The sequence below is a fragment of the Rhinoderma darwinii genome, chromosome 1, assembly GCF_050947455.1.
Source record: "Rhinoderma darwinii isolate aRhiDar2 chromosome 1, aRhiDar2.hap1, whole genome shotgun sequence".
Classification (NCBI taxonomy): Eukaryota; Metazoa; Chordata; class Amphibia; order Anura; family Rhinodermatidae; genus Rhinoderma; species Rhinoderma darwinii.
The window spans coordinates 536,506,460-536,529,675 of NC_134687.1; the positions used below are offsets into that span (position 1 = coordinate 536,506,460).

General features: G+C 40.6%; 1 protein-coding gene across 3 annotated transcripts in view; it reads left to right on the forward strand.

The window, feature by feature from the left end:
- Positions 1–23,216, forward strand: part of ARB2A (ARB2 cotranscriptional regulator A) — a 465,547-nt gene that overhangs the window by 382,054 nt on the left and 60,277 nt on the right. The gene's annotated exons all lie outside the window — the stretch shown is intronic.

The following is a 23,216-nucleotide window of genomic DNA, read 5'->3' on the forward strand; positions in this document are numbered from 1 at the left end:
TATTCTGATCTATGTATGTGTAGGAGATATTTTTTGGTATTATTATGTAATCCTTTTTAATTCCTCGCAGCTTCTGAGTTATGACAAGTGCAGGAACTTTCTTGTTTGAAGTGCTAGTAATTGTGACTGATTTTCAGTACAGAAATGTGACGGCAAGTCCGAGCTGTAAGCTTCCTGCAGATCACTTCATGTGAAATCAAGTTCAAATGTCAATGAAGAGAGTGAAATGGTGTTTCGCTGTCATTTGCCAAGTATTGCGTAGCGGTGAATAACCATACGATGCTGACCTTATTTAAGAAAATGAAACAATGCACTGTGTTATCGCAAAGTAAAATGGCTAATTTCCTTCCATCCGTAATCTATAATTTTAATCAAAAGTGTGTATGAGTCATTGAAATTCTGTTATGGCTGCTTGATAACATTAAATTCAATGAAAACATCAGTGGCCTTCAGGATCAATATTTTTAATATGTGTGCATTGCAGTGCTGCAGATTTTTTTGGCTAATAGATCGCACCCATATTGATTTCCATGGGAAATGTTAGACTAGTACTAAAATAATTAAAACAGAAAAAAGGACGGATTATTGGTGTGGAATCTTAAAGAAGATAGAAGTATAAAAATTGGTTATTGACTAAATTGCTTGGGGTGAATGAACTTTGGGCACGTGCAGTAAACAGATTCATACTGAGTAGCACCTCGGCCCCTTCAACCTAAAACAGTCAATAAGCTATTATAACAATGCAAATTGTGGTGAAAATACCACGCTGTGCATATAAAAAAAGAGCAGGCTGTCAATACCGGAGTTATTCCGACCTATTTACATGTGATAGTTGTACTGCGCAGCTAAAGCATAAAATAAATGTATTTCCTTTTTTCATTTTGGGTTTTGCATTATTTACATTTTCAGAAGCTATACATGCATATTCTACAAATTGTAATATGAGATACATAACTTGTCATGTCAAATTCTAAATGATACAATCATCTATGGGCTTACATTTTTTTATTGTGTATTTTTTGAGTAATTCAATGATGTAAAACAAACCTTCCACTATACAGGTTCACTATTAGTGGGTACATGTTAAATGGCCCCCAAGCTGCAAATTGAAGGGGGGGGGGGTACAGCCTGGTTTACCATGACACGGTATGACAGTGTTAGGTTTTCAGGAAAATAATAAACATTGGAATAACAACCCAGGTCTGACCATCTTTTTGTGGGTTCCACTTGGACTTGTGGAGGTTGAGAGCCCAGTAAAATCCTCAAACTTTCACTGAATTAAGTAGTTCTTGCATACTATCACCAATGCCCTTACTTATGGCCATCCAATGTATAATCTGATTATCTATTATAATAATTTCCTAGTTTCTAATCTGTAGATTGATTTAAAAAAAAAAAAAAGTTGCACTGGCGTCTAGTTAGTGGCTTAATCTAAAAATATCACTAGTGTCTAGTGGGTGTTTATTCCTGGTTTTAAATGGGTTAATAATTATATCCCTTTTTATCTTGTGGTCACTTCAGCAGACTCTTTTACATATCTTCGTTATCTCAGTGTGAATAATCACTTGGTGGACTTAACAACTTACAAGACTTTGAGAATATCATCGATATAACCGTCATAAAATCATGCAGACAGCCATATTACCGATCTGTGTTTTATGGATCCATATTACGGCACACATAGAAATCTGAAGCCGATACTGTACCGCTTGTGTGTAATATGGAAGGTTTTATCATAGATTTATAAAGAACCCATGCAAAAAAAATGTTCTATCACGTGCCAGAGAATGCGGTGCCATACAGCAACAAACAAAGTGCCTAAATACCTGTGGAAACCAGGTTTGTTGACTCACCGGTATCAATCACTTTCATACACGGTCAAAAAATGGAACGTATGATGGTGGCAGTGCTATATGGATATCCATAGTGTCAGGCACAGTCTAAATATCGGTCACACTCTTTGAAACGGATGAGCTCTATTGCCATAAAGTGACTGAAGGAAATGCCAAGTGTAACTATGACGGCAAGTTACTTAGATCATCATACATCTCCAACACAATCTACATCAGACATCCCTAATCATGCATGTCTGCCTATCTGCATGCAAGAAAATCCGTTGCCCTAACTTTAGCGTTTTTTTTCTTCTAATACTCGTATAATTTAGTGGGGTGCATAGCTGCTGTCTTAGGGCGTTATTGACGAACCCATTCAATCAAAGTTTCTACTACTTTTTAGTTGAATGTGAAGCCCAGTGAACGTGTCTCTTCTCAGCTATTGATCAGAAAATCCCAATTGTTGAAGTTCGCTATACTATTCACGTCTTTTTTTCGTTTTTCCCCCCTCCTAGAAATTCTTTCTTTGACCTCACAAAATTAGAATAGAGGCTGTGCTTGACTCCACATTAATTTGTCTGAGTCTCCCCAAGTCTGTTTATAAACTAATCCCATTGCTCAGTGAGAATGTATAAGTACTAATTGGAGCTGCCAGTAGTGACTCTGCAGGAAACTAATTCTACCTTCTAATTACCCTTATGGTGAAAAACTCCTAATGGGTTAGATAAAGCTTACTTTGTCTGATGTTTTTGGATGTCGGCTCGTCTGATTTATCAGTTTGAAAACGGCATGGACTCATTAAAACACTTCTATGGACGAAATCTATTTGTCATTGTCTCCCTCTGAGTGCGGTTTATGAAGCCATCTCCTATGTGCTGGTTAAAGATCTAGCTGGGTCACATGATTGTATCCGCCGTAGAAATCCCAGAATATTGCAAGCTGTTAAACGGTTTCTTTACAACAGTAAGTGCTTCTGCAATCCCTATAGCAAATGTATCCACATAGCCATGCTGCTTTTTAATTTTGCAAACATTATTTCCCTACAGACAAGGCATCTGCTTTGCGTGTATATAAGATATACGTGTATGTCTACATGTGTGCGTCCATGTAACGTGCTTGTCAAAATAGTCACATGACATTTTGGCTTTTATATACCTTTTCTGGGAGCATGTAGATATTTGGGAGAATAAGGCTGGGTTCACACGAGCATGTTACATCCGTAATGGACGGAACGTATTTCGGCCGCAAGTCCCGGACCGAACACACTGCAGGGAGCTGGACTCCTAGCATCATAGTTATGTACGACGCTAGGAGTCCTTGCCTCGCTGCAGGACAACTGTCCCGTACTGTAATCATGTTTTCAGTACGGGACAGTAGTTCCACGGAGAGGCAGGGACTCCTAGCGTCGTACATAACTATGATGCTAGGAGCCCGGCTCCCTGCACTGTGTTCGGTCCGGGACTTGCGGCCGAAATACGTTCCGTCCATTACGGACGTAACATGCTTGTGTGAACCCAGCCGAAGAGTAGATTCACACGGCATGTTTCAGGCAAAAAAAATAGAATCCAGGTGTTTTTGGAGCTGATTTTTTGTTTTTGAAGCGTCTTTTGAGTCGTATTTTCGAAACGCTTGTAGTGTCAATGGAAAATTTGCTTGTAAAATATACCTCATGTGAACTGAACAGTGTGTTTCCCATTGAAATCAATTGTAAACCGTGCAGGCGTACTTTAAGTGTATTTTGGAGCATAATAAGCGTGTTTTACAATCTGAAATCCCCCTGAAAATAAGCGGTATGGACATACCCTAAAGATTGAGTGGATAGGATGTTAATTATATCCCTGGAAATGAATGAGTCCTCTGGAAGCTTTGTTTGACAGCCCAATTCACTTATAAGTATGCCCTACGTATACATTTACCTGTAATTCATGTAGTAATGTGGTCCAAGTCTGCCTAGAAGTGTGATATACCAAAATAATTTAAAGAGCCATCTATGTTAAGGAGTAGTTTTTTATTTATATTTTTTTTATTTTTTTTGGGGTGGGGGTTCAGTCTTACAAACCAAAAATGCAAGAACTGTATAATTACTGTATAATTTAAAAAAAGAAATATAAGCGCTGCCCGATGTGTCATGTGCAGGGATGTGGAAAAGTGATTCGTACCCTCTTATATAGTTACATGGGCTAAATTCACACCGTGTTTGGCGTTCACCTTTCATTGGACTGTTTGAAACGATCCTTCCGAATGTATAGGTATATGTATGTGACTGTTTGCCTATACAGGTACATACATCTGCCACAGACTGCCATTAAAAGAAAAAGTATATTTCACAGAATATACAGTTGTACTGAAAAGTGCAATTCACAGTTTTTTAATACAGTTGGGGCTGGGAGATTCCCAAATATGCTGACCAAGCATATGCCAAATGCATACGCGTGCCCATTTACCCCAGTTTTGGACTCAAAACTATCCCTGCCTTCTGAGAGCCATGTTTTTTTTTTTATTCTTCTGTCGCCTGAGCTGTGTGGGCTTGTTTTTTGCAGGACAAGTTGATTTTTTCATTGGAGTATGTACAAATTTTTCATTCCGTTTTTTGGGAAGCAGGATGAACAAAAAAAAATAATTCTGCCATTGTTTTTTATTCATACAGTGTTCACCGTTCGGGTTAAATAACCCGATAATTTTATTGTTCAGGTTGTGATGAACTGACTCTGGTGTACAAAATTGCAGACCAAGGTGCCATTGTTAGCCCCGCGGCTGCGCTGCCATAGCAAATCATCGGCATCCTGATGGGGTGACAGCAGGAGCCCCCCTCCTCTGTCTAACCACTTAGTCATCCTGACCAAGTCATCTAAGTAGTTGAACGGTCAGGATTGGTGTTATCTCACATCCCGGCCATTAGAGCAAGGTGTCTGGTTGGCATGGGCTCAGCTTCTGAACGCTGCCTGTATGGTGGGATGCGAGAACCCCTTGGTAGCAAGAAATTAAAAGTCTATGTGCACTTCGTTGTATATGTTGGTATAATTGAAACTTCGTAAATCAGAACCTTTTGTTCTTCAGTTTAACCCAGAAGACGGCAAAGCAACATCTTTGAGCTCGTTAGCAATTGTCCTCTTGTTAGGTGATTAAAAAAAAAATTTCAACACCAAATCCTTGAATCCACTACCCATCTTAAGCAATCTACCAGATAGCCTGTAATATTAGTTCCTATAAGAATGGCATCTGTACCTCGTACCATTTATTGAGCTAACCAATCCACAATCGTGTGGTAGTGCGTTCCATAGTCTCACCACTTTCCTGTTGTACATTTATCATACTGCGCACCCATGAAACCCATGTTAAAAAGTAGCTAGGTTAAGGTCAAGACTTCCAGTAGGCTAGTCCAAAATTAAAATTCAGCTTCTCCTCAGCCATTTTACTGTAGAGTTACCTTTGGGTGTTGGATCATTGTCTGGCTGCATAAACCAATTTTGATTGAATTTACGGTTATTCCCCCAAACTTTTTCTAGAATAACGAATCTGAAGTTCTTTCATTAATAGAACGTAGTCCACTACAGTCCAGCACTAAGATAGCAGAGTAACCTCACACAGGCGTAATGCTCTTTCATAACATTGTTGATATTTTAGGAACAGATCAGTGACAGCTTGGACAAATTTATAACTGAATGCTGTGGAGAGGCTAGAAATCATATATGTTGTCTTCTCTCATACTTTCCTGGCTGGGCAGATGTGTCACAGACCCCGTGAATGATAAATGACCAGAGAGCAAACCAAAAACAGAAACTATCAGTACTGTTGTGATAAGAGCTTTCCATAATCAATAATCACATAGTAATTGGCAAAGGCTGCACCTGCTTCTATGTCTGTGAGACTGACTCCATCTTCCACCACTCAGGATGGCAGGCTTAGGAGTGGGAGAGCCTATCACAGCCTGGCCAGACGGAGCTAGCTCCCGCCCTCGGTCTATTTATACCTGCCTTTCCTGTTCCTCCTTGCTTGTGATTCTTCTCTGTTGGTTTCCTGGCCCTGCTGCAGCTTCTTGAACTACTTGTCCCTGCTTCGTGTTGACCCTGGCTTACTGACTACTCTTCTGCTCTGGTTTTGGTACCTCGTACACTCCTGGTTTGACTCGGCTTGTTCACTCCTCTCCTGCTCTACGTTTGGCACCTCATACTCTCCTGGTTTGACTCGGATCGTTTACTACTCTTGTTGCTCATGGTGTTGCCGTGGGCAACTGCCCCGTTTCCCTTTGTTCTGTGTTTCCTTGTCTGTTGTCTGTCGTGCACTTATTGAGTGTAGGGACCGTCGCCCAGTTGTACCCCGTCGCCTAAGGCGGGTAGATTAGGGCTCACTTGTCGGTTTCCCTATCCCTGTCATTACATTGGGCTTATATAATATTTTAATTTTCTGAGAAACTAAATTTTGGGTTTTCATTAACGGTTACCATAATCATGAACATTAAAAGAAAAAAATGCTGAAAATAGATCACTCTGTGTGTAATGAATCTAGAGAATATATATATATATATATATATATATATATATATATATATATATATATTTATAAAACAAAAATATTTAAATGAAGCAGCACTCGTGTAATAAAGCGTTGGGTTCAAAGCAACTACAGCTTAATCCACAGCTCAAAATACCATACAAGAAAAATGACGCTTGGCAAATAAAACCACAGTGTAAAGGATCTGCCAGGCACAGCTTCGGGGTTAACTCCCTTAATTAATCAGTCAGCACCTGAATCTACATCCCTGAGACTGACTCCAGCTTCCACCACTCAGGCTGGCAGGCTTAGGAGTGGGAGAGCCTATCGCAGCCTGGCCAGACTCAGCTAGCTCCCGCCCTCTGTCTATTTATACCTGCATTTCCTGTTCCTCCTTGCTTGTTATTCTTTTTCGTGTGGTTTCCTGGCCCAGCTACAGCTCCTTCTATTTTGTTCCTGCTCCATACAGACCCTGGCTTACTGACTACTCTTCTGCTCTTCGTTTGGTACCTCGCACACTCCTGGCTTGACTCGGCTCGTTCACCACTCTGGTTGCTCACGGTGTTGCCGTGGGCAACTGCCCCTTTCCCTTGCTTGTATTCCCTTGTATGTTTGTCGTGTTTGTCGTGCACTTACTGAGTGCAGGGACCGCCGCCCAGTTGTACCCCGTCGCCTAGGGCGGGTCGTTGCAAGTAGGCAGGGACAGAGTGGCGGGTAGATTAGGGCTCACTTGTCCGTTTCCCTACCCCCCGGTCATTACACACAGGTTGCTAGAGTGCTGCAATATTTTTTCTGGCATAGAATAGTTGCAAAAGGCCCAAGCCTTTTTGTATTGCCCTTTTTTGTCGAAAGGGGGACGTGGTTTTTGAAAAGGGGTTGTGGTCACAGCGGGCCGACAAATTTATTATAATTTACACTAGAAAACTGGTGTCCATTATATTGGAAATCTACGCCAGCTCTTATCTAGATTTTGTTCTTTGGGACTCCCCAAGCTCGGTCCTTACATTAACCCCTCCCCAACAGACTACCCCCGCCCCCACTATTTGGACCGTTAAATAAAAAAAAAAAATTTCACCTCACCGCTCCTTCTCCCCTACAGTTCCCTCAGCATCAGCACTATGTATGCGACGCAACGCTTTGTCAGGACCTAGTATGTGCCACGATGGAATGGTGAGGTGGAGAAGCGGGGAGTTGTGTATTTTTTTATTTTTTTAATGGCTGATGTGGAGGGCATAGGTGGCACATGGCCATGGTCGTTGCGTCACAATTGTGGTCCATGGCCCAGCCGAGAGATGCAACACATTTATTAAGAGACTTTTGCCTCTTGATAAATGTGTCACATTTTACTACAACTTTTCTTTTTATTAAGACTGGCATATAAAACGCCAGTCTTAATAAATTGCCTCCCCCCCCCCCCCCCCCTGTGTCTGCCTTTTGGTTTCTGGTCTGAACAGTTACATGTACGTGGTAGGCTCTGATTACACTAGCTTTAATGATCAAGATTTTTACATATGACTTTCTGGAATCTTTTTAACGCCAAGAATAACGCGATATGCAACGCTATTCTTGCCGTAAAAAATACCACAAACCTGACAGACACCATTAACATTAAAAAAAGGGTCTGACCGTATACGCCGGTATCGTTTTTTTCATTAAAAACAGAAGCCATGACAGTAGTGTGAACAGAGCCTAGTTCAATGAGGAGTCGTTCAAAATTATTATTTTTGGTGGTCTATATAAAATTCCAAAATTTCTATTTTTATCTCTCCAGCAGTTAAAATCTTCCCATTTTATTTTACTAAGGAATTGGATATTGATGGGAATCATTGACTGTGCACTCATCTGCTGGATGTATAAATTATTTATAAATGAGACTTAAGACCGGATCACTGGAGCAGAAAATCCCTATTTTATTCTGTCAGTTTAATTCTTGATCCATAAGAGGAAAATGTAAATATTCGTAATGACATCTAAAGATATGGTGTGCATTGTCCTGCTGCTTAATAGATATCAAAGAAAATAGAATTAAGCCACCCTTGGTGAGTAACCTGGCGTTTTTTAAACACAAAAGACAGGAGATTGAAACGATTACTGGTGCGTTTTAGCTTTATGAACTGAATTGAGGAGATGGTGTTTTACATTGGATTTGGCTGTTTAACAGGTTCTACTTTCCTTCGATATTATTCCTTAGCGGCTCTCAGCAATTCTGATTGGCCAATGGCTAGTGACAGAAGTAGCATTTATTGGGTGATCTTACGGACTCTGGTGAAAGTAAACCCATCAGTACAATCCAAACCAAAGATTAACAGACATTGTCGACTTGAAAACCTTACGCTATCTGGATCTTTTATGGAAACCACTTTTCCTTTTGGAGAATGTGGAGAAATGCTATCAAGTTTAGGAACTCTTGCACAAAACAATCTGTCATATTTTCTAAACCTTTTTTAGTTATATAAATATTTATCATTTTATATATATATTTCATATATTTAAAGAGGTGATTCAGGAAGTGATTTTTTTTTTTTTAGTAGGGGCTACAAATGAAATAAATGAAAAAAGCAATGCTTACCTATCCTTCCCCCCGGCAATCTATTCCTGTCGCTCCAGCAATAACTCCGTGATTGTTTACCACTCAGCGGGGCTCTGTGCTGACAAATCCTATTTCTGGTAGAACGCTAGAAATGCATTAAATGATCGTTGAGCCCTTTGATTGGCTGCAGCGGTCACATGCTACGTGCATGTAAGCAACCAACGGGAGTGCTGCCGGAGCATCAGCGCTGGATTGCTCGGGGCACGGATAGGTAAGTACTGCTTTTTTTTGTTCATTTATTTCGTTTGCAACTCCTACTAAAAAAACAACTTTCCGGATAACTCCTGATAAGTCCTGATGTGTCAGTACATGATGCAAAGATTTAAAAAAAAGCCTAAGAAAAAAATCCATGTGTCATGCGCCACTCTAAGTGTGTCCATTTTGGCCGGAGTTTTCCTATAACATTTAAGGACATTACTGTATAGTGCACAGTTGACATAGTAATTCAATCACAGAATGGACATGATCAGAGGAACTAGATAAATTCCTCACTGGATAGCTTGGCATGTGTGAAGTCATAATTTGACCACTACTTAGAATGCCATCTCCATTGTTTTGTTTTTTTCGGATAGCCAAATCTGAATTATGTATGTGCCGAGTACGACACATATTCCGCCCTTTATAGCCTTATGGATGAAGAAGCATTTTTGCCGGTGTAATCTGCATAACGAAGTAGAGACTACAGAATACAGCTGTGGTGACATCACACCAGGGGACACACGCTGTTCTGTCGTAACGTTGTACGATCTATTCCAAATGTGTTTTCCTGACCCCTTCGTCATGTATGTTGGTGCACGGACTGACGTTTCTGTAGTCTCGGCTGTATTTACAGTGATTATATGCATAATGTAGCATATTATAGTCCGGATTTCCTGTTTAATCAGTACAGAGCTTCTTACAAGTGCAGCTGAAAAGGGCAAACAAAATTAAGGCTTTATATACCAAAACAAGTTTGATTTGCTAATCTCCCAGCATTCCAAAGTACACAAATTTGTTCCAGCAAGTTTTGCGATGGCTTGCAGATGGGCAATGATTAATCAGAGAGCTAACTGTGAAGTAGTTTGCAATTAAAGTGGAAAGCTCTGAAGCATGCTAATTGAATCAGAAAATTAGAGACACTGAGTAGTAATTGGCTATTTCTCATGCAGCAGGTGCCAGGCCACTCATCTGTGGAACAAGGTATTTAAGGCACATTAGCAGTAGTAAAAATACTTCTTGATATGGAACACTTAGATTTTCTGCTCGTTTTCACTACTGATGTCAAAACATCCAGCTGTTGGTTAGTCCGGGCGGTGGAAGTCTTGTTCGGCAAATTTGACCACGGTGAATCCGGTGAGCAGGCATAATTTACCCCGGCGCCCTGCCGTTATGTGTTTATTATGCCTTTAGTATTTGACTCCCATACATTTTAGCATGTAAACATATCAACAACTGATATTGGGCTGACATATTATTGATGATCGTAATATTAAATTTCTTACTCTATTAAATTGACGCTTTCAGTTCTCTGGACCGGGGCGTCTTAACTTTTTATTTTAATGAGGTCTCATCAATGGTCAAAGTCAGGGCAAAAATCTAAATATTGCTCACCTCAACAACTGAAATAGTATATTGGCAGGGGGTATTAATCGTAGGGGAGTTGTGATCATAAAGATATGTGTAACGTTTTAGTACTTTTAAAGCAAAGGTCAACCTTTTGAATACAATTTTACAACATTTATAGATAATCCACTTTAAAAGTAGAGAAACGTTGTAATCACATTGCATTACTTGTACTACTCAAGTTCTGATCCTGAGTTACAGCCTGTATTAGGATATGTTCACACAGTGTTTTCAGGCGTATTTCGGGGCTTTTACGCCTCGAAAAACGCCTGAAAAAACGGGAGCTGAATGCCTACAAACATCTGCCCATTGAAATCAATGGGAAAAACAGCATTTAGTTCATACAGGGCGTATTTTTACGGCGCTGTTTTAAAAAACAGAGCGTAAAAAGACGTCCGCTCCGTAAAAAGAATTAGCATGTCACTTCTTGAGGCATTTATTAAAGCTGATTTTCCATTGAACACTATGAAAAAACACCTGAAAAGAAGCCTCAAAAGCAGCTCCAAATTAAAAGATTCATTTTCAGCTTCAAAAATGCCTGAAAATCAGAGGCTCTTTTCTCTGAAAACATCTACGTATCTTCAAACATTTCTTGTTAAGCGTGTGAACATACCCTTATAGTCCAGAGATGCGTTAACAGCTCTACAGGCTGCAGAGCTTAAATCTTCCGGTATTCTGTGTCTTATTTATACCAGGCACTGTATACTTATCTGCAGGGAAAACAAATTCTCCTTGTGCCTTATAGGAGTTTAGGATTATGTCTGTTGAGAGCTCGTCATCTGTTTCCAAAGACACTCAGCAGAATTATGAAGACAGCTCTGGAGTAGTAACACAGGCTGCAACACATGATCAGAATTACTACTTTGGAAAACTGTGATGGCAGTACTGAATGTAAAAAAAAAAAGATCCTGTTTTTTACGTGCATTGGAGTCAATTTGGCGAAATCACTACAAAAAGGCAGTAGGTAGCATGTTACGTATCGCAGTCTCATTGCCTTTTTACATTTGTGTTTAGATCTGAATGCTGTGGGTTTTCAAGCTGTGCAAAAACACACACTTGAAAAGAACCGCAAAATGCTGTGAACTCGGCCTTTAAGGGGTATTTTATTGTATATACACAAGAGTAGCACTGCTATTATGTTTTTTCATATTAACCAGTCCGCGCAATTCTGACTACATTTCCAAACGTGCAGTATGGGAAATAAAAGATCTATTTCTGTAAAGAATTTTGATATACATCTTCATTTAATTAAAATCCTCGGAGGAGCCATCTTACTGGTACATTTGCCCTGTTAAGGACGGGAGTTCAGAGTTTCAGGACTTCAGACATCTCTTGTGTTGACAGGACTGGCGGATGAAAGTCAACATCCTTCTATGAGAACTCGCTGAGGTGTCAAGAACAGTCAACTTCAGAATGATCAGTTTAGGGTTTTCTGGTTTTATATAAATGAAGCTTAATCATTGTATAATGAAAAGTTATACAACTTTCTATCATACTTTGTTTTTCGGTCCCTCATTGTTTTCAAGTTTCCGGTTTGCTCTAAATTGAACATTCATTGTTAACATTCAGAGGCTGAAAACCTGACCTGCTCACATAGGTGCATGGCTTGTTAAATGTATCGCGAGTCCCGTGTAACAATCTGTGCACCTGTGTCAGCAATCGCATGATCTGGAGAGGTTTTCACAATGCAAAAGGTTCATGTTTAAATTCACTGACCCCAAGCAGAGATCTTAAAATCTGCAAATTGAAAGACAAAGTTTATTAGAAAGTTGCATTACTTTTCAATATACAATGAATGAAATATATTTACATAAAAATGAAAAACCCTTTGGCTTGACAGTATTTACGCTAGGAGCTGCCATAGGCCTTATGTGAGAATACACCCAACATGCTTATGATAAAGCAGCAATTCCTCTGTTTATGTATCTTAGGAAGACTTTGTAGTTAGATAAAATATATTTAAAAAAATAGAAAAGTCATTATTTTTTTTTATGTTTAGCGTTCTGTGATTATTTATTTCTTAATATAACTTTTGGATCTACGTTTTTCTGATTCTCATCTTCAAATTCCCGACAATTTATTGAATTATACGATTCTAAGCTCCCCCTAGTGGTCACTGAAAGCAGCCAGAAAAAAACGAGATCTGACCCTAATAAAGATATATTAAGAAATTAATTCTTACAGAATTTTGGACCTATTTAGTTGAAATCTAATGTGGTCAATGGTGGATATTTACTTTAAATAAACCCAACATGTTATACAGGATTAGGCACTTTCACATGGGCATATTTTGGTCCGTTTTTTTGCATCAGTATTTGTGAGCCAAAACCAGGAGTGGGTCCAAAACATGGAAATAGGTGCAAAGTTTCCATTATACTTTTTCTCGGTTTATGTTTCACTCCTGGCTTTGGCTTCCAAATACTGATACAAAATGCTGATCATAATACTGCCATGTGTGAAAGGGGCCCTAGGCACATGCCTACTTTGCCTATATCATAAAGAGTGAAAACATTTAGACGACCACCCAAAATGCATTAAAACATGGTTTTAAAGGGGAGGTCTTCTCAAAGAAGATGGCCGGGGATAGAACTGAAAATCCATTACGGGAAATCTGGTCTGGATAAGGGGGTGGTCTACTTAGAGAGGTGGTCTGGTTTCACTGTATAATATTCATGTTCATATTTACAAACTGCAGTGTCTGCAATCGTCTTCAGCAGGACGCGCGGTAGAATTATTGGTAATGGTCTTCCCAGTTAGGTATTTTGTCTTGATCCTTTATGTTAAGTTCTTTTGTATTTGTCCGAGATTGACATTAATATACTATTAAAAAGTCTTTACACTGTCCTGCACTCAGAAACGCTTTCATCACTTCGAGTGGATTGCAGATCTTTTGAGATGAGAAGAATGAAATTGAAAATAAACTACAGTTTTATATATTCATATAAAAGATGATGAAAAATACAGTGTATCCATCAGCTGGGTACTAGAGAGTAACATTAAGAGAGTATGTAGCCAGCAGTGGGGTGAGCTTGGTAGGCATCGAAAACCAATTCATATCACGTCTCAGCAGGACTTTATATCATCTAATTACTGAATCGTCTTTCTTAGAAGAGAATAAGCCATGAAAGTTTGTTTCTGTGACATTAAGAGATCTCCCCCTTCTCAGTTTGTGGTTTGGTTAGTTGAATGGATGGAGAGTAGGAAAGTACATTTCTGGCAGCTTTAAAAATTATATTGGTACTGAATTCCTGTAAAGTCATAGTATGTGTATCAGATGGAGATTTACAATGGGCTGTGTCTGGTATGGCATGTTCAGTCACGTTCAATTGAACGGGGCTGAGCTGCAATACCAGACACAGCCTATGGATAGGAGTGGCACTGTTTCTGAAAAAGAAAAGGTGGCCTCTTTACTTTAATCATGACTGAATCCATAACTATTCTGCATCTTTAGTTCCGTTTTTAGTAGAGGCGATCTAGTCCGCAAACAGAATAAAGTATACTTGCAGGGAAGCAAACGTGTTTTTCTCTGTACCACACTCTGGTAAAACTGTGACCAGTGAAGCAAACCGAGAAATAAGTAGGAGGCCGCTGTATTCTTTGCTTGCTGCTATTAGCCAAACACAATATTTATTTGTGCAATTAGGGATAATAGTGCAGCAGACCTGTCCGCATACTATGCTACTCTTAACCCCTGACCATTCCTGAAAAGTCCTTAAGGTAAGTAAACGTTCAAAAAACTTCTGACGTGTCACAGTGACATGTCAGAAGTTTTCATTGGTGGGGGTCCGAGCACTGAGACCCCCACCAATTGCTAAAACGAAGCGGCAGAAGCGCTCGTATGAGCGCTCAGCCAATTCGTTTCTGTTCTGCATTTTCCAGAAATCAATGTAGCGTTGTACAGGCTCATAGAATGTCTATAAGCCCGTACTCCGATACATCGGCTTTCCAGAAAAAGCCGAACATAAACTAAGCGGCTCAGCGCTCACACGAGCGCTTCTGCCTCTTCGTTTTAGCGATTGGTGGGGGTCTCAGTGCTCGGACCCCCACCAATCAAAACTTGTGACATGTCACTATGACATGTCAGAAGTTTGTTCAACGTTTAGTCACACTTTAATGACAGCTAAATTTTTCTGTTTTTGTCTCTCTGCCTTTCAGCAGACATAACTGCTTTTTATTTTTTCATTGATGTGGCTGTATGAGGCCCTATTTTATGCGGGAGATATTATATATATATTTTTTGCATGGTTTGGGGAAAAATTTCCCTTTATAAGTTATATCATTTCTTTTTGCAGCATGAATATAGGACAAAGTGATTTTCGGCATTGCTTTTATTTTTTTATTTTTTATCCTGTTCATGATAAATAATCTTCAGGTTATTATGGTTGTGCAGATACCTAATATGTGTAGGTTTTTTTGTTTTTATGACATGTGTGGGCAATAAAATATATTTTATGCAAACTAATGACTTTGGGTGATGCATTTTCTTATTTTTTGTTAAAAATTTTTTTATCCTATGGACGCATAACTTTATTTATAACTTTCTTTTTTACTTATGTACTAGCATACTCCTGTATGCTAATACATAAAACTGTGTCACTATAACACAGGTTGCTGTTAGGGCAATACATAGTGTGCCCTAACAGCAGGCTTACTGATAAGACAGCCCTGGGGACCTTTCTAGGTCCCCAGGGCTGACTGCAGAGGGTTCGCCCAGTCTTTGATCTGGTCACCGGAAACGCGATCAAAGAGGGGAGTCCCCTTTGATAATGCCGTAATGAAAAAGTTAAACTGGCGTTTGAATTTTTTCCGATCCCAGATGTACTCAAAAAGTTTCTTTAAGTTGTGGATCTGTAAGTTACAGTAGTGCTCATCAGCCTTTTCTACAGCGACACCAAGAGACGTCGCTGTTGACTGGAAATCCGCACCGCCTGCCGTCAAAAGACAGCGGGTGGTCGGGAAGAGGTTAAACAGGGCAGCGTAGTATGATGACATCCAGTTTTTAGAGGTTTTGGGCCAGCAGTCAGGCAGAGGTAATGATTCCCCGTACATAACTAGAAGCTGTTGTCTGGCACATATTTACTGAGGGATAAATCTGATCTGAGCATTGTTCAGTAGTTCACTTTATTTCCAAAGAACGTGGTAAATTCCTTGAAATAGAACTAAGAATTGTCGATCTACAAAGCCCATCTTGATGTAAAGCATAATAATCTTTACCTTTGTTAACGCAGCGAAGAAAGTGACCAAACCAATAATACTGGTTGTCTCCCCACTTGTTAAACACGTCTTTCTTTTCCAATCATTTTCTAACAATCTTCTTTAAATGAAGCACATTCCTAAAGGAAGTTTAAGTAATTTGGAACAAAGGAGAATAAGTATACAGAAGTACAGATGCTAATGATAGCGCGGAGTGGATAATGGAGAATAGTGGATTTAAAGTGACTGACATAAATTATAGATTGTAAACAGTGTGTGGGGGATATGTTATAACTGAGCCTCATATCAATTAAGACGGGGATTTTGCTCCTCATCATGTGCCTTCATTAAGTTTTAAGGTCGCCTTTATAATGTTTTATTAAAATCTCTTGACAACTCATCCATAGGGAAGTGAAAAAATGAAATCTGCAATTGTACTAGGTGCCATTACCCTGTCCAACTGTTGTGTTACGATATGTCAACTGTAGTGCTAGTCAAAATTGGACAGAATTTAATTGGTTACTGTTGACTAGTAAACTCCGCTATAAAGTAAATATAAGGGTATGTTCACACGTACAAAAAGAAGTGGCTGAAAATTACAGAGCTGTTTTCAAGGGAAAACCACCTTTGATTTCAAGGCGTTTTTGAAGCTGAAAATGAAGTTGCTTTTAATTTGACGCATCTATTGAGGCCTCAAGAAGTTACATGCTACTTCTTTTTACAAGGCATTTTTTTTAATTTAGCAGCGTTAAAATAAGCCTCATGTGAACAGCACCGTGTATTTCCCATTGAATTCAATGGGAAGCAGTTTGTAGGCATATTGCCAGTGTTTTTCCAGGTGTATTTCAAGGTGTTTACGCTCAGTAATACGCCTGAAAAATCTATGTGTGAACATACCCTAAGGCTGGGTTCACACGAGCATGTTACGTCCGTAATGGACGGAACGTATTTCGGCCGCAAGTCCCGGACTGAACACACTGCAGGGAGCCGGGCTCCTAGCATCATAGTTATGTACGACGCTAGGAGTCCCTGCCTCTCCATGGAACTACTGTCCCGTACTGAAAACATGATTACAGTGCGGGACAGTTGTCCTGCAGCGAGGCAGGGACTCCTAGTGTCATACATAACTATGATGCTAGGAGCTCGGCTCCCTGCACTGTGTTCAGTCCGGGACTTCCGGCCGAAATACGTTCTGTCCTTTACGGACGTAATGTGCTCGTGTGAATCCAGCCTAAGGCAGAATCTAATACGGAAGTTTTCACTTTGTATTGTGACATTTACTTCCAGACCCCAGTTATATGATGAATGGAAGTCCTATAAGTAAGTTTCCCATTGCCAGTGATCCAAGATGAGCTAGCCAAACACATTGGATTTTACTTGTTGAGTCCTGCCCAATTCCCTGGATACACTGGCAATTATGTCTATGGGGCTCCTCTGTTCTCTCCTGACTTGTGAAGTCCAGGTCAGCATGGATCTGAAAGGATGGATTTTTCCTGTGCAATCCTTTTCGTGTCCTGGGGATTATAAGTGGCAGAGCTGTCTGGCTTCTGCCTAACCCCATTGCTCTACTGTACGATTGTGTTATTGTATATTAATATTGTTTGGTAGACACTGTATATCTATACTAAGCTTTAGTGCTAACACACATGCACTATTGTACCTCTGTATACCTCCAATTTCATAGGGAATCTGACCGAAAAGGACCGTAAAAGATGATCAAAAGGTGCCATGCTACCTCAGAAATCTGTATTATGTATTCTCCTCTCAAAGAATTACGGCGCAGTATGTAGGCACCATGCGACAGCACAAGGAGTGCCTACAGCTTCTTAGAGAGTCTCTCTATATATCCTCCTGCGCACGGCTCTTATAGTAAAAGATAATCATTTGTTAGACCACAATTGAACTGGAAAAAAAAAATGCTTTTTCTGTTAGAAAATAGAATATATTTTTATATTTTGGAGGGTTGTTGTAGTGGTTATTTTTTTTATTCTATTCATGTTGGTTTTGTTTTTTTACATGCCAGCAGTGTTAGCCGTTTGGGAGGCTAATATTTGATGTGACTCGCTTTGAGTAAGGGCCCATTTACAAGAGCCAATAATTGGCCAAACGAGCGTTCTTATGAACGCTCGTACCCGATTGTTGGCTTGTGTAAACAGGGATGCCATCAGCCGACAAATAAGCAAACGCTGGTTAGTTGGGTGATCACAACGTTTGAGCAGTCCATAAAATTATCGTTTTCGGGAGCACATCTCCACATTTAAACCGGGGATGTGCTGCCAACAATGAAGCAAACTGATGATGACCGAATGATCTTATTATCCTATACCGAAAGCATTGGCCCGTGTAAAAGGACCTGTTTATGAGCCCTAATCAACTTGTTATATAGTCGATCGGCGCTAGTTATAAAGAGAAATCGTCCCGTGTAAACCAACCTTAACAGTATCTTATCTTTTTATTCCTAGAGGGATGTAGTGTCTCGGATATATATGTACCAACAAAGTAAGGAGGCATTTCAGTTTGTTTATATTTAAGTAAAGCGACGCTGATTATTTCTCATATCTTATGTTAGATCATCTTTCCTATTTAGTTCTCTGTTTGACCAGAAGTCCGAAACATTGACATGATCAATATCTGCTGCTTTAGGAGATTTTTTTTATTCTTTTTGCTTCTGCTGACAAGTGTGAATATATTGATTTGGCTATTTACTATTTTTATTCGGTTTCTTACCAGTCAATAAGCAAGATCAAGAGCATACGTTTTTTTTTTTTGTATTCTGGCTTGTAGTTCACTCTCAAAATACAATTTTGATTAATCACAAATGCTCCTGGGGTCATGGAGAGCAAATGTGTTTGTGGAGTGTCAGCTGAGGCTGTCAGATAAATATTTTAAGCTCAGCCAGGGTTCATGCCACAGCTCCAGGCTTTGCCAAATGTCTCCCCTTGTTGAGGAAGATAACAGGCATGCTAGAGGCAACTAAAAGGTTCCACACCAAAAGGGCTGACCTTGCCACTTGTCTCGTCACCCAGGTGTAAGAAGTTATTAAGTTTTCACATTTTAATCTAAAACTTATAAATTAGAGCTTTATTGGCATAATTAATCAATACTCATTACTATGTATGCTGTGAAGGCTTTTTTCTATCATGCTTTAAAAGAAAACGCACATCATTCATTAAACATGAAATTGAAAGAGAGAGCCGAAACAGCTGACTACACTACCCCTTTAAATACACATGTCTTCTCTTTGGCTGCTTTCCCATCACGTATTCCTCCCTTCCTGTCATACAATCAATCACATCTATAATTTCCTGATCCCACTACGAGGGCCGATGGGAAATATGGACCGTATTAATCACGTAGATTGCTAAGGTTCTATGGGTGGAAAGTGAATTGTCCACCAGAATACCATTCTCCTGGCTTCTACCAAAATGTCTTGGATATACTCGCTTTCTTCTGCTCCTTACTTTTCCAATTCCATTCTATTATAAGTGGCTTTGTCACCAGCTGCTGAGGAGGATAATCGTCCTGGCACGGCTGGAGGCGATGTCTGGTCCGTCTTCCGTCGCACCGCTGAAGGACCTGCGGGAGTAAGTGACGTCACAGCGTGATCTCAGCATTAAAGCACCTATTAGATTAGGTAGGAGATAGGGAAGTGATGAACTGGTGACAGTCTTTTTAAGTTTATTTTATTATGTGGGGGTAAGGCTGCTAATGAAAAGCAATATAAAACATTAAAATTAAAGAGATGATCTTAGAAGATGTTTAAAGTTTTTCACAATCCAGGACATAGCCACAAGTACCTGCAAGGTTCATAGCACATATAAAATAGAGGGCATTGGTTCATAATTAATTTCTGTACATTCAGTTGTTAAATTAGACCAAAGTGTATGTATACATGCATGCAAAATAAACCACGCTATTATATGAAAGTCCATAGATACTACAGGCTGCATTCCCTTACGCTCTGCTTGTTATTATCTCACTGCTGAAGGGAGTGATTCCTTTAATAATATATTAGGGATCTTGTTTAATGTGAGAATCTCAAATGTGGAAATCTTCAGTTATACAATACAATAAGAAAAGAACATTGGGGCAGATTTACTAATTGTATTGCGTTAGACCCTGTTGTAAAATGTGGCACATAATGTTGCATCAAGTTTTAGGCGGGATTCACACGACAGGGTTTCCCGGCCGGGTGCCCACAGTTCATAAATCGGCCGGCACCCGGCTGCATTAGGAATAATAGACCCCTAATTGGGCTATTCACACGACCGATTTTTTGACGGCCGGGAAAACCGGCCGTCAAAAAATAGGTCCTGCTCTATTTTCGGCCGGGTGCCCGGCCGCCCGGCTCCCATAGAAGCCTATGGGGCCGGGTAATACCCGGCCATCACCGGAATGTGTCCCGAGTGATGGCCGGGTCTACCGTCGCTCGCGCACTCTCTCTCCTCCTCCTCACAGTGCAGAGTGCATGTGAGGTGGAGGAGGAGGGTCTTTTATTGCTCGCTGTAGGAGTCGGAATCCCCAATCCCCGGCCGGGGATTGGGGATTCCGCTACAGGAGAAGTGCGTGACTACACTGTCCAGATATGGACACAGCGAAGTCACTCACTTCTGCAGCGGAATCCCCGACTCTATGGCCGGGGATGCCGCTACAGGAGAAGTGCGTGACTACACTGTCCATATATGGACACAGCGAAGTCACGAACTTCTGCAGAGGAATCCCCGACTCTATGGCCGGGGATGCCGCTACAGGAGAAGTGAGTGACTACACTGTCCATATATGGACACAGCGAAGTCACGCACTTCTGCAGCGGAATCCCCGACTCTATGGCCGGGGATGCCGCTACAGGAGAAGTGCATGACTACACTGTCCATATATGGACACAGCAAAGTCACGTACTTCTGCAGCGGAATCCCCGACTCTATGGCCGGGGATTCCGCTACAGGAGAAGTCAGTGACTACACTGTCCATATATGGACAGTGACGTCACTCACTTCTGAAGCGGAATTCCCGACCTGTGGCAGGGAATTCCTCTTCAGGAGAAGTCAGTGACTACACTGTCCATATATGGACATTGAAGTCAGTGACTTCTCCTGGAAGGGGGGGGGGGTGGGTGCAACCTACAGGGGGCTGTGTGGGATCACCTACAGGGGACTTGGTGGCATCACCTACAGGGGGTTGGGTGGCATCACCTACAGGGGGCAGGGTGGAATCACCTACAGGGGGCAGGGTGGCATCACCTACAGGGGGCAGGGTGGGTGGCATCACCTACAGGGGGCTGGTGGGTGGCATCACCTACAGGGGGCAGGGTGGCATCGCCTACAGGGGGCAGGGTGGCATCGCCTACAGGGGACTGGGTGGCATTACCTACAGGGAGCTGGGTGGCATTACCTACAGGGGACAGGGTGGTATTCCTACAGGGATCTGGGTGGCATCACCAACAGGGGGCTGTGTGGCATCACCTACAGGGGGCTGGGTGGCATTACCTACAGGGGGCTGGGTGGCATTACCTACCAGGGGGGCTGTGGCATTATCTACAAAGGGCTGTGTGTGGCAACAAATTTAAATGAAATTCATCTGATTTTAAAACGGACAGGGAAAAAAACGGATGCAAATCGGGTCCAAATCGGCCGGTAAAAACGGCAACTCGGCCCGGAACGGAATCGGAACGGATGCAAATCGGATGCAAACCGGCCGACACTCTGACCCTGTCGTGTGAATGAGGCCTTAGACCTATTTGGTCTATGGCTTTTTCAGAATGGTGTGGCTTAAAATATACCGAAAATTGCACAAAAAACCCTTTTAGGAGCAATGCCAATCAAGTGGTGGTATAAGGAAGAGAAAATTGTCTAACATATTTAGCAATATGCGCTAAATTTATTATACAGCGTGCGCCACTGTGATAAATTTGGTGCATCATCTATCGGCCGCTGTTATCCATGCGAGCACGCTTCTGTGTGTGTGTTTAGAATCAAACGTATTAACACAATTTAATATCACTGGTGTAGCAGCCAGCTCTATAGTGAACAGACCCCTGATGAAATGATTATATAGAAACGAGTAGGGTCAGTTGTGAGAAGGGGTATTTAGCATAGGTGACAGCGTTATCGTTCTCTTTATCCTGATACTGGTGTGCTCAGGAAGATTCCCTGGTTGCTCCAGTACTTTTGGGAATTATTCGCTGCAATACCAATGGTTAAACATTTTAACCCCAATGCATCATATGAGTACATTCTTCCAATAGGGTTCGCAACTGGATCAGTGAATGAGTTACTAGTTTTTAAATTTAATTGAGCACATTGGGCTTTTGTCACGGTGGTGAGTGTACCCCTGATTTTAGCGAGATACTAATAAATTAAAAACTTTACTTTGTAGTCACAATCAGTGAATTCTCTTCTATCGGTCTGGTCTACGTTTACACACTCTAAAACTTATACAGAATTAGTAAATCTGCCCCATTGTATCAGTATTGTTGAACACTTCATTGCATTTAGTGGCTATTACTTTTAATAAGTTCATGAAGAACCATCAAAGAATGGGAAACCCATCTAGACAGAGGATGAGGAGCCTCAAAACGTAGGTTCTGCCAAACAAGGATCAGCACTGCTTTAATGATGGGGAAATTACCACTAAACCTCTGGAAACCTTCACTGCTTTACCAGTAGACATCTATTTGACCTTCATTAATTTGTACTTTCTTTGTTGTAGAATGTAGAATGTGTCAGACTACTTCAGAGATTGTGTTATTGATTTTCAAATACATGGAACACCGAGGAAAACACTGTGTATGCTACGTGAATGTCTAGTAGTGAGGTGAGCGGAGGGATCCGAGTAAGGCCATGCAGGTTATGTTCCTGAATGGGAGGCCTTTCGGATGAAAACAAGAACCTGTTTTTTTTGTGCACTGGTTATTAAGATGATATACAGTGTTGTGGAAAAAGTATTTGCTCCTCACCAAATTTCTTCTATTTTTGCTAATTTGTCACATATAAATATTTGACATCATCCAACTAATTTTAATATAAGATGAAGACAACACAAGTGATTTCAAAATGTGGCTTTTAATTGATTCTTCCATTTATTGAAGATAGAAGTTTCGAATAAATATTTATCACACATGTGAAAAAGTTATTGCCCCCCTAAACCTAATATCTGGTTGTACGACTTTTGTCAGTAGAACTGCAATAACACGTTTGTGATAACTTGCATTGAGTCTTTTACATAACTGTGAAGGAATTTTGGCCCACTCTTCTTTGCAGAATTATTGTAATTTGGCTACATTGAAGGGGTTTCCAGCATAAAGTCTTGCCACAGCATCTAGTCAGTACTTTGACTTGGCCACTCAAAAACCTTCATTTTGTTTCTTTTGAACCATTCAGAGGTGAACTTGCTTGTGTGCTATAGATCTTTGTCCTGCTGCATAACCCAACTGAGCTTGAGCTTTAGGTCCCAAACTGACGGGCAGACATTCTTCTTCAGGATTTTCTGATAGAGCAGAATTTATGGTT